General features: G+C 41.8%; 1 long non-coding RNA gene across 19 annotated transcripts in view; it reads left to right on the forward strand.

The window, feature by feature from the left end:
- LOC122982521 overlaps positions 1-13,006 on the forward strand; it is a 262,088-nt gene that overhangs the window by 243,937 nt on the left and 5,145 nt on the right. For 15 of the 19 annotated variants that reach the window (XR_006403470.1, XR_006403480.1, XR_006403477.1 and 12 more), the window contains one exon: positions 9,313-9,351. This is a non-coding gene — a long non-coding RNA (uncharacterized LOC122982521). Of the gene's footprint in view, positions 1-7,046; positions 7,198-9,312; positions 9,352-13,006 lie in introns of all 19 variants that reach the window. The other 4 variants (XR_006403482.1, XR_006403483.1, XR_006403468.1 and 1 more) reach the window with 1 other exon arrangement.

The following is a 13,006-nucleotide window of genomic DNA, read 5'->3' on the forward strand; positions in this document are numbered from 1 at the left end:
GGCATTACCATAAAGGAGCAGAATACCCTCCAGCATTGTCTAAATCGCAGGGCAGTCTACCTCTAGCCATTCCAGGACATTTAACACTCATGTTTTGTGAAAAAGTATTCCAGATAAAACTGTGTGCATAAAAAACCTTTTTGGTGAGAGTTCATGATACGGACATCCAGTGTTGTCAACATATTATTTGTTGTGAAAAATTGAGCTCTTAAAGAGTATAGTTATTTTAGCAATGAGAGACTTTTATGTTAGACTGGTGTTACAACATAGTATTTGTGACATTGAGTGTTGATATTATTTTGCATCCAAGAAGGGGAGGGATGTAGTGTCAGTGCCACGTACTGAGCAAGAGGATGGGCGGGGTTAGAAAAAAAGAGATATATTGTAGACAGGATATGTTCTGAGCCACTAGTAAAGGGAGTGAAATGCAGTCCTCACTCCGAGTGGATTTATCTATGAATATGTTGGTGTAAGAATACTACAGACTCACAGAACAGAATTAGACAGCATACAAGAGTTTTTAGAAACTGAGCCAGTGTAAGAGTGAGTGTGTGTGTGTGTGAGAGAGAGGGAGGTCTAGGCCCACTCTAATTGATTATACCACTATCGACAGGGACCCAGAAAAACAGGCACTCACTTTACTCTTGATTGAATTAAACACCTTTTATGGGGCAAATCGATGGGACGGAGATGATAGGGGGGCGGATGACGGGGATGAAGGGAGAGGAGAGCCGAGTGTTATGATATGTGGAGGGTTAGATCTGTCTTTACTCCCTCTCTCACACACATTCGCCAACTCTCACACATGCACACACACAGAGCCGCCCACAGACAGGTGAGAGGTCCGATGCTGTGTTGTAATTCAGGCAAATCAATGCTTTTAAAGCATTTAGCCATGACTGGTGATGAAGTAGAGTCAGAATAGGCCCGCCAAGCAATATATGTCCCAGACCCAAATCAATCATAATTACAGGGCCGGGCTGGGATAGTGCAGCGAGTGAACAGAGGGATGACTGGACTGCACCCCTCCATTCACGCTTTTTATAGTTCGATCAAAGATGAATAGTAAAAAGAGGATTGCATGTCAGACAGCCACTGAAAAGCAATACAGAAGAACATCCCTGTATGTATATATACACATGATGGTCATAGGTGTTTTTCATAGCAGGCATCTTCTCTCATTCTTATGTGCAGTTGCACTTTTCTAATTCAGTTTCACAACTTTATACTATTTACTCGGAAAATATCTCATATTTAGTGGATTTACTCCCAGGTCAAGTTGTTGGCTGACCAAACTGTCTGCTACAGAAGATTTCCTTTGCTATGCAATTCTACAACAGCAACAGGGATTTAGGGAATTTTTTCTGTGTTTACTTTCAGTCAGACTCAAAGACAAAAGATGATTTTGATTAATTTCTTTGGAAATCTATGCCCTGATTGGCACTGTTTTTTAATTTCATGTTTTCCCAAATCTCTAAGGGAGAGATAATTCATGACTGAGACAAAAATACCCGGTATTTGTCAATGGTTGACAAATACCAGATTTTTCTTTTAAATTTGGTCAACAAGCCACAAGGGAAACAGATTTGCCTGATGTCAGAAAACAGCAATGCCACACCTCTCCGATCAGCAATAATCAGCCAAGACAACAGATCCAGAAGTGACATCATACCCACAAAACTGGTATACAGGAGGCGCAACATTTTAAAACTCAGCTGTCCTCTAATTAGTACACAGAAGGGCCTGCCCTTCCTGGCCTTGATTTTCATAGATTTCACTAGTTAGGAACAGGACAGTATGACCTCATGTTGCCATAGGGAGACCCCCTGCCCGCCACCCGTCCTAATCATCTCCCCAGCCCGGACATGGGGTCCACTATGACCACATTAGTCACCAACAGCACCCTACTGCTGACCCCCACAAACCACCACGCTAACTCTGTAGTCTGGCTCGGCCAATCAACACTGCTGTCAACACTGGCCAAACCAATTAAAGTGTCTAATGAGCGTCTTGTATAACACTAACACGGCCATTAAAGAGCGTTTAAAGAGAGTACAGGGGTATCGGGTGGAGGGCTGTGGGTTATGGTGTCATGGCTTATTAGTATTCAAGCTGCGTTTGGTTTCCATTAAGGCAGCGTTCACGAGCGCCTCAGGTGTCTCAATGGATCCAACGCTGGCTATGTGATGATTCACGTACCCAGGACTTTATAAACAGCTTTCACAGCGATGAGAACAATCTCCCCTCATAAAGAGCACTTTCGATTTCATTTGCGAAAACGGAGATATGCAAGGAGACAAATAAATAAATAAAGCGTATGTGGAATGTGTTTGAGAAAACAGTGACTTGACAGTATTACACAGGCACTCAGTTTAATACCCAGCCATAATATTGCTGAGGGAACAGGCCCAAGGCGCTACTTTCTTTTATTAGTCATTCACTGGGATTATGGACACATTGCTTCCATTACCTAAGAGAGAGGAGCAGAAGCCCTGTCCCCCAGGGGATGGCCAAATAACTCTCTCTCTCTTCCTCTCTCTCACACACACAGACATTAACATACACTCTGGCTTAAATAGATTTGAGCATCGGTGCGCAGATGTACACACACACACACACACCCAAACAAGCATACACACTCCATCATTAAGATGAACACAGGCTTCTATGAACCCTTTTTACCAGCAGGATAATAGAATCAATACTGCATGTAAATAAATGGCAACTAAATAGATCCATAATAAAGTTGCTGAAAGACATTAGATCACTTAGACTTGCTGAATAACCTTTGGTAACACTATGACGTCCATGTCTGTAATGCAGTATAAACATGCTTATAATGCGTTATAATCTGCTTATAGCTCTTTATAATTATAGTTATAAGCACTCATACATATTCATAATGCTTTATAACAATAATCAGAACACATTATGAAGCATTTTATAATGATTTAAAAGGTCAAGTATCATAATCCTTCATAATTGCTGGTCACAAGGATCATAATGTATTATAATTCGAATAATTGTAATACATTATAAACATTTTATAATGCATTATAATCACTTATCACTTACCAAGTTTTTTTGGAGTCACTTTTCTTGATCAAATGTTTACATAAAAGTAAAAAATACAGCTACAGGTAAAGTAGACATTGTTTCAGTCATTATCTATAATTTGGGTCAATTGAGTCTTTAGAGTGAGTTTTTTTTGGGAAACATTACATTAGTGAAATGAAGATATTATCATATCCATCATTCAGTTGTTCATCATCAAAAAGTCAAGTTGGAATACTCTGTTCATTGTTTGTTATGACTTGTTTAACAAATAAATTAATTTTCCAATGTTTTGTGTTGCATAGATTGCATAGATTTAATGATATTTTTCACTTAAAGCAAACAATGACTACTTATAGTGACTTATAACCAGCTCATAATGCATTATATCTGCCTATACCTCAGGAATTTCATTACTTCACTTAAAGCACCCAATGACATCGTAGACTAACTTATAATCACATAACGCATTATAACAGTGATTATAATGCGTTATGTGATTATAATGTATTACAACTATGAAAATGTCAGCGAGTGACCAGCAATTATGAAGTGTTATGATACTTGACCTTATAAGTCATTATAAAATGCTTTATAATGTGTTACGATTATTGTTATAAAGCATTACGAATATTTATAAGTGCTTACAACTATAATTATACAGTGCTATAAGCAGATTATAACACATTATAAGTATGTTTATAATGCATTATAGACATGGGCGTCATAGAAAGTGTCACCTAACCGGGTAACACTGTGCATTTGCTTTGTTTGTTACTGTCTCTCTGCATCATTTTCATGTTTAAGTTGATCTGCTGTTAAATCTGTGCCCTTTTCATAGGTGGAGGGTAGGTCAAATCTGTGCACACTAAATCAACACATGCACTTGCTCAAACATACAGCCAGCAACACACACACACACACACGTTGGTTTTGTCAGCAGTGATGCAATGAGACTGATGGATGGCAGCAGAGAGAGAAAGGATGGACAGATGAATTTGATTTGTCTTAATGCAGGCGAACTGCGAGGTGTCGGGGCCCTACATCAGTGCATTACTACTACAGCTGTGAATGCATGTATCAAAGTAAATCAATTACCAATCGATAAGATTCTTCAATTTGCATAAGTGAGACTGTTTTGAGCAGTAAGGCTCTCTCCCTCTGTCTTGTTTCTTCTGCTTTGGACAGAGCGACCATACTCTTCACCTTCATCTGTCAGTCTGTCATCCCTCCATCTCTCTGCACACGCTCCCTGACTTTGATGTGACATTGCTTACAAAAGAATGTAGTGTGCTCTGGGGAGAGAGATCAATCTATTATGTTATTCAACATACAGGACTGAATGTTTCACAAGTTCAGATGAACAGGCCTCTGCTGGCCTGCCAAGACCAAAGCCATTTATATTTTAGGCATTTAGCAAACTGCTCGAAGCAAATAATGAATAACTTAGATTACTAGATTATCAAAATTATAATAAATGCACAACTATAGAGCAGTGGTTTCCTGACCTCTCAAGGGGTTGTGAGATAAATATGAGGGGATGTGAGATGGTTTATTGGAAAAAAGAACATAATATGACATAACAAAATTACGATTTTCTCTCTTCTGTGCGTTGTTATTGTAAAATACTGGATAGCTTCTTAAAACTACTGAAATGAAATGAAATAACCCAAGAAGAGAACATCACTCTTTGGTCCAACTGCTTGCAACCTATAGATATTTGCAACCTGTTGTTTGCCACGAGTCAACTTTCATTTAAAAGGATCACAAGCTGAAAAGGTTAAGAGACACTCCTGTACAGTGATCATGTGAGAGGGAAGTGTTGAAAAGAAGGAGCACAGTTAGGGAGAGAGCAGAGTGAAAATAAGAAATAGTGTAGACAGAAAAGGGAGTTAAGATAGAGTGAGATGAGAGAAGGGGTTAATATGACTCATACCTGTATGGTTTGAACTCACTCGTTCTGTTATTACCTGTAACTGTAAGCGGTTGTAGAGCTGGATCATGTTATCAATCAGCAGTTCATAGATTTCCTCATCCCCTCACGTTTGCATTACAGTATATACTGAAAATTAAGTAAAATCCCTGAAGGCAATAAGGAAGTGCTCTGTTTACTTTCGATGGCCCAATGAAATCATGAGCTGAAATTCATGTTCAAACATTTGTCATTTAATAGAGTCAAGATGCATGGGCAAGAAAACACGAGCGGGGGAAAGTAGCTGCCTGTTGACATCAATTCAGAGAATTAATGTGCCCCAACAAATCTTGTTGTTTTATTTCCGCCAGTGCCTCCATTATGCACTTTTAGTCATTAGGGCTGATACTTAATGATTGACACCCAGTTAAAGTGCACCTTCAGTGCATCGCTTATCATGACCTGCCCTCGTGCGCCGCACACACATACACACATGCCTATATGCACACACACATATTAATATTTACTCTCTTAAACACACAAACACACACACAGCCATGCACCCACTCTCCTGAACCCCAATGTGGGCATAAATTTCTCCAGCTGTGACTTAAAAGACAAATAGCCAATAAAAGTGCCAGGGGTGTTCACACATGCGTTTCTGGCACAATCAAATCAATTTCCTCTAAGTAGCCATAAACATGTTCTCTTTTAAAAGGTGTGAGAGGGGTCCCATTATCCCCGGGCCCCCTGGCCTGCTCCTCCACCCGAGAGGTCTCTCCATAGGGGTCAGCATCAAGGCCTAATCTGTCTCAGTCCACTAGATCCATCTGTAGCTCTCAGACACTACACACAGCTACGTCCGAGCCTTCTGATCACAAGACTACGTTCATTAATCAGTAGCAGGCAGCAACAGTGACAAAGAGATTGCCTGGCAGGGGGTTAGAGTCCAGGGACTTACCCCGGTCCTGCTGCAGGGCCCCGGCTACGCTCCAGGCAGGAAGAGGTCTGCATGAAGGAGTGGACAAGGGGCTCTGTTGTGTTGTTGCTGTGATTTATCAGCAACTGTTCTGACTGAGTTTTGATTTTATAGATTCAACAGAATTTAAAAATCTGAGATAAATCTGTGATCCCTTAGTGTTCAAGAAGGGGTCCCATTGTAATACAGTTACTGTAGTGGCTTCAAGGGGGGTACTGAGACTACAATTATCCTGGTTGTCCTTCCCATGGTGAATGATTGTAATTGTAATTGACTATAACCACTTTTTGCATATAAACTCCATGTAAAACACTCCACCCCCACTTTGCAGACCCTCCCTGTCCCCCCTTCCTTGCTCCATCTTCACTGTCTGCTAAACCTTGAGCCTCCAGCTTACATTCATAGGAGTTGACACTCAGCTCTTACAAATCCAGTTAATATTCAATGGCTCATTAAAGATTGATTGTGAGCTGTAAAGGGGGAAATCACACACATATAAGAACACAAAATCCTGCCTTTAGCTTGTAATTGTGCTTTATGGAGGAGCTTTGGTCTTGCTGCTCCCCTGGTCCTTGTTAGTGAAGGTTAGGGATGTATAGACCTAGATGTTGGAGACCATGGCCTGGCCCAGGTCAACCTGGATGTACCCTGGCTATAAACGCCAGGCCAGGGCAATCAGGCACAGGATTGCCCCCCTGAGAGAGCAGTTCATTTCTACTGCTGAAATATTTAGGAGTCTATGCATGCCCTAAGAGACTAGAGGTAGCAAATCTCAGACACAGCCCCGTATATATGCTGGTAGGAGTAATCCCTGCACATCCCAGTCCAGATGAGCTTCGTAAATTAAGTTAATTAGAACCAACATTGTGGCAAATGTGTATATAGGCATAATTCAAATATTGTCACATATTATGTTCATCAAAATAATCACCATTATTCTTATTTTTTTGTTTTTCAGGCTCATATTCTTAGTCATTTTTATGAGACTTTACAGCCAATTTTAAATCAGATCTAGTTTAGTCTGTCTTGGTTTCTCCCTCTCACTCTTTCCCTCTCTTCCGCTCTTTCTCTCTCTTTACCTGACCCCTGTGACCCTGCCAGTTTCCCAGGAGTCCCTGGCCTAGGCAACGCCACAAACACAATTTCCGTAATGTTATTAGCAGCATGGATGAAGGAGGGAAAGTCCTGGCTGTCAAAACCACCTTAACGCCGCCGCGAAGAAAACACGACCCGACACATGACAGATTCTTAGGTTTGTACAAATGGACAGCTCCCCAGTTCCCCTCCTCACAAACCTCTCACCCCTTCCCTCCACCGCCCAGCAGCACCTTATTCCTCTCTCCCTCTCACGCTTTTTTTTTTCAAACCATTTACTTGCCTTCTCCCGACTCACCACTCTCCAAGTGTCTTGCCCCTCAGAGTGTCACTCCTTCACTCTCCCCATGTCAAATGGGCAGAAATTACTGCATTATTAAGTGTGTGTGGAGGGCCAAGTCATCTCATCAAATCTTATTAAATCATGCTGTCACATGACTCCCACTTATAGACATGATGCACAGATATGGAGTCCTAAATGAGAGTTAGGCTAAACTATTTCTGCCTGGTTTTATATATCTCTGCAACTTAAGCAGACTGTTATTACGTATTCTAACATATTATGTAAAGTTATATGTGTACAAATGCACACAAACAAAGCAGATTATTACAGATTTTTTTTTCTGTATTTGCCATTTTCCTTTATGGTTTATCCCCTTAGTTCAGCCTTCACCTCCTCCCGCTGGCATCGTAAAGAAAGGTAGCACCCTCTCAATCATTGGCTCAATCAATGGAGATGATTGGACCAGTGAACAGGAACACATTGGGTTAACACCTCCAACCTGCTCTGCACCTGATGTGACCCACAGCCACCCAGTGTGCTCACATCCCATTTGTCACTGCAGTTTTTCCTGGAACAGGGGGATAAGATTGAATGGGCCGCCATGGAAATATGATTTTCAGTAGGCATTGTTAACTCACCAGGGAGAGGCTTTTGCCAAATTCTATCAAAGTGTGCAACTGTGTATTAATCATCAATCATAAGGCCAGCGATAATTTTTCATGCGGTAACCATGACGTGCCCCAGGACTAACCCCTCTACAATCACAAAGAAGGCTATTGCTATTGATCCACTGTGAAAATGTGTCGACAACGGATATGACAGTGCCACGGACAGTTTTGAATATGAAGTCATGGTTAGTATATTAGAGGGCTGTATGGCGCGTGCAGAGGGCTGGGTTAATATAGCCACTTGCTCTGTGTACAGACGGAGAGGAGACCCCAGAGTCACTTTCTTCCCACGCTACGGCCAAAAGCTTAGCGCTCAGCCGCAGTGATCCATATGGAAGCAGGTGGGCGCGGAGCTGTGAGTGGGCGAGAGGGGGTCCCAGTGGGCGGCGGGTCATGGATCTTGGTTTGACGAAACATCAGAATCTCCCACAGCAGAGAATGGTAGCTGAATGTGGTCTTCAGTGTGTAGGAAGAGAGCTGGTTAAAGTTTAACCAGCCCCATCCTGTTCTCCACAGCCCTCCGTCAGCCAGCCAGAGCCAGGCCCAGCCCCATGGCCTCCACCCCCACTGACCCCCACCCTGTTAGGGACAGAAGTGATGGATCGCCCCTGTCATTGTGCCCTGTGAGGGGACCACTGCAAAGAGGGACCCGGACTCCTTGTTAATCTGACCCTCTGAGCCAGAGTGGACAACTCAACACATTATGACAACCCCCCCCCCCCCCCCCCGCCCCCCTCCCAAAAAGCAAAAAGAGAACACATGGCGTTTAACTAAAGTCACCCGCCTACATACGAGCCGTGGCACTCTCTTCCACCTCTTTTCCTTTTTATTCTGCCTATTTTCACCCCCAGCCCCCATAAACCATGACAGGAATGCCTTAGAAGCCGGCCGCATTTGGTGAGGAATATAAAAAGAACAGAGAAAGTTGGGCAGAAAGAGAAAAATGAGAGGTGGAGGAGAGAGACGGCGAGCAGCTGTGTGGAGTGACAGGACGCAGTGCAGATGACTAATGGTGCTGGATGAACTCGTGATATTGACGAGTGATCAGTCATGTACTGATGCCATCTCTGCCCCAAACCATGTGTTCACTTGCACAGAGTGTCGTAATGTTGCTGCTGTTTTTTCTGTCTTGATTGTAAGAAAAAGATACATCAGCTTGTAAAAAAGGATCCCAAATGATTTCATGTAAAAAAAAAAACCCAAACATTTGCTATATTACAGAGGGGCTTGAAAAGCAAATAAACATGCTGTACAAACAGCTTAGTTTTTATCTAAGAATTTTTGTTCTTATGATAATGAAACAACTTTTTCCTTTTCACAGGGTCTGATGAAGCTCTCAATGAAGATGAGATTTTTATTGGTAAGTATTTTTTTTATTATCATTCACAAAGGAGTAAAACATTAACAAAAGCAGCAAAAATCTTGCATCTTAACACAAAATGTATCTCAAAGGGGCATAAAGATGTTCTTTCCTCTTAAGCAAAATTACAATATTAAAGACAAGCAAATGAAAATCTGATAATGGCTTTAACATTTAGAGTGAGTGAGAGTGAAATGTCTATTAAAGACTGCTCAGATAATGACAAAAGCAAGAAAATCATGCTAATTTGTAATGATCCTCCCCTTGATTATTACATGTTTCCCTTGGGGTGAGCTGGCAAAGTTAATTTTACTGGTTTGTTAAAGGAACAGGGTGTCAAGCCCTCACAAGGAAATGTAATGATGCGAAGGACATGGGTCAAGTTTACCATTTGCAGGGGAAAAAAAAAATCTTGGATCTCTTCTCCTTCGTTTTGTGACGGTGGGGTCACAGCTCCACCCATCTGGGTCTAAACTGGAGACATCGGGTGTCAGTAGGTGACAGACAGGGTCCACAGACTTGATCACGGATGAACATGTGTGTATGTGCGTGGGTGGAGGGGTTGACACACACGCGCTGCACCTCTCTCAGCTGACTCTGAGAATATGTTTGCGTGGGACAAGTCCACCAAGACCCATCCATCAACCGGGTCCAAATACGCCCTGCGCCACTGTTGACATGGGGTTAACAACTTGACACTGACAGAGGTGGGCGAGGCCCGCGGCAGAATGGAGACCGAGACAGAGAGAGAGATGGATTGGACTGTGATCGACATTCAATTTGAATTATTGCAAATGTTTCCATTTAGCAGAAAATTGAGTACATTATCAAGTGTACATGCTGCTGGACAAGTGAGAGTGATTTTCCTGAGTGTTGCACAGGGAAACTATTTGATCAAAACATGCACCAACTGCATCCATTCCTAGTGTCTGTTCAAGCAGCAGAAGTGAAAACAAGCACTAATCATGAGCTTGTCCTTACTTCAGAGTATTGCTTTTGGACTGAATAGACAAGCTCATGAAGTTGGCCGCCAGAGATGAGTAATGTTGGAATTGTTCATGAAGACATTAAACTTCCTTCCTCTCAGTAATCAACGTGCATTATTACACATTAAACATGCACTAATGTACAAGTGATCAATTCTGTGGTAAGACAATAACCAGAAAGTGATTAAAAACTTTTAGGGTGCATTGATTTAAAAACTACTTTGCGGGCTACATGGAAAAAAACACAAGCTGCACATAAAGTTGTAAATCAGGGCCGACGAGCAGATCAGGATGCCGGGAAAGTTCCTGTCCAATAGACGCTGAGATTGTAAAGTAAATCTGAGTGGCTGTGGCAGGGATGCAGGTGGAGGAAAGCGCAAGGGAAATGTAGCGTAATCTCAGCCTCAGCCACGTTATCGGCTGGGCTTTTTAACACAGGGGCCAATTTAATTGCACTTAAAGCAGAATGGCAGAACATCAATCTTGATGAGTGGATCTGCATCACAGTTCTCCCAGGCCAATCTATCACTATCTATGCCTCTGGGTAGCCTCCCCCCAACACTAACACACTCATACATGCCCATACTCCCTCCCTGTCCCATCTGCACGTTCCCATCATGGACAAAAAAAAAGAAATCTTTTTAGAAAACCATACACTCTCTTATCTATTGTTTGAATGTTATCTTGGATCATGTTTGGAGAAACAAATAATAAGCCTGAACATTATTTCCATGTTAGAGCAAGTTTATTTATCTTTAAAGGATACAGCTGATCATATTCTCTATTTTGTTAAAACCAACAATCCTTCAGTACCTTCAGACTTCCCCAGCCCCCAAGCCCATTGGTTCCCACTGAAGTCATAAACGGGTCACAAATATACACTTTAATCCAAATAAAGAAATCCTAAAGCAGCAGGGCACTGTAGTTTTTAGCAAACGTTACTCAAACAGGAGTAAAATCGTGTATTTGTTGGGGACTATTCTCAGTGGCAGATTTGGTGCAGTATTGAGTATTTACAGCTGCAGGACAATGTGTGTGGCATTGACTCAAAATGAATTACAGTGTCCATGTTCATTGCATTGTCAGCCAGTGCAACGGTATGGCTTTCTGATGTGTTTTTATTCGTTTCTGGACAACAGTGGAGGTTTATGGCACAGAGGAATACACTATATCAGGTTTTGGTTACACAAACAGTTCTTGTTAGTTGGATCAAGTCAGTGTTGGTTCTGGTATTTTCATGGGATTTGTTGACAATAAGAAGAAATATGGAGTATCACCCTTTAATACTCCATGCCCTGTGGGAAATAGAGCCGTTTTCAGATGTACATTTGTAATGTTGCAGCATGATATTAAGGCCTGTATGGACATGTCTACGCCTCTAAACAGAAATCTTTCCTCCTCTTTAGGAATCAACACACAATGCTTCTGTCCCCTGGGTAGAATCAGTGATTAAACACTCATGTTCTAAATGTGTGTTGCACTATTTTTTGTAATTATTCTCATTCAGATTATAAATTAGTTCAATCTTTTGGCCCGCATAGCAAACGGCACTAAACAATGTCACATTTACTGGTGAAGTAAATGTAGGGTAAATAGATACAAGCATTAGGGCTTAAGCCAATAGTTCTGTGGTTAGAGAACAGTAACTACCTCCTGTGCCATAAGCATCTTGAACTCTTAGTGGCCATAGAACACTTAAATACAGAGAGCTCTGGCTTCATCAAGGCCATAAAGCATGAAGAGGACTTATCTAGCGTTGAAAGTGAGGGACAGAGCATATAGAGGAGTAATGATCCCTTAATGCGGTGGCCTCTCTCTCTCTCAACCTCTCGCACTCTTTCTGTCTCCCCCCCCCCTCTCCTCCCACTCCCAACTGCTACATTAGCAGGGATAATAAATGAGACTCCGGCATCACAAGCATAAACTTTTTATGACCCACCTAACCAGCCTTATCAAATGTGGATGTGATTACTCCGCCAGGTGACAGATGGAGAGATGGATGGACAGGAGTGAGGGAAGAAGATGGAGTGCAAGGGGAGAAAATGCAGATGCATTTCTGGTGGAAATAAATAATTATTTAATATTATGTATACATGGGCATAGACTTGGGTATGGACGGAGGGGACATCCCTTTTCAATATGAAAGTGTTGCTGAATTTGATCTGTGTTTCCAGGTTTGTCTGTTTTCTGCAAACAAGTGCGCTATTATGATAAAGCGTGAAAGAATATGGAGGGGAAACCCGACCTGATAATCTATAGTTAAGTAGTTAAGTAAAATAAAATGTAAAAATCAGAGAAAAATTCATGATGCAAGTCCAGTTTCAGGCAAGTAAGCAAATACATATTGAGTAAAGTAAACATTTTGCAGTTAGGCTCTTTATGTGTGTGCGTACATGCATATGAAAGAGAAAGTGATAGAGAGCAAGTGCACATACACAATTATCTTGGCTGTCTGACAAAAAAAATGTCCTAACCCAAGTTAAAAGCAATCCTACGCCCTTGTATGTACATGAAGGAATGAGGAGTGCGGCAAAGTAGGAAGAGGAAGTGTGAAAATAAAGAAAGAGGTATAAAAAATGAGAGTAGAATGAGGGAGGTGAGGAGTGGGAGGATGGGAGTGTCTCGAGTGCTGCTCTGGGTAGCTGCTCTGAATGGGCTGGTAAGATGGA

Source organism: Thunnus albacares, chromosome 5 (genome assembly GCF_914725855.1).
Source record: "Thunnus albacares chromosome 5, fThuAlb1.1, whole genome shotgun sequence".
NCBI lineage: Eukaryota > Metazoa > Chordata > Actinopteri > Scombriformes > Scombridae > Thunnus > Thunnus albacares.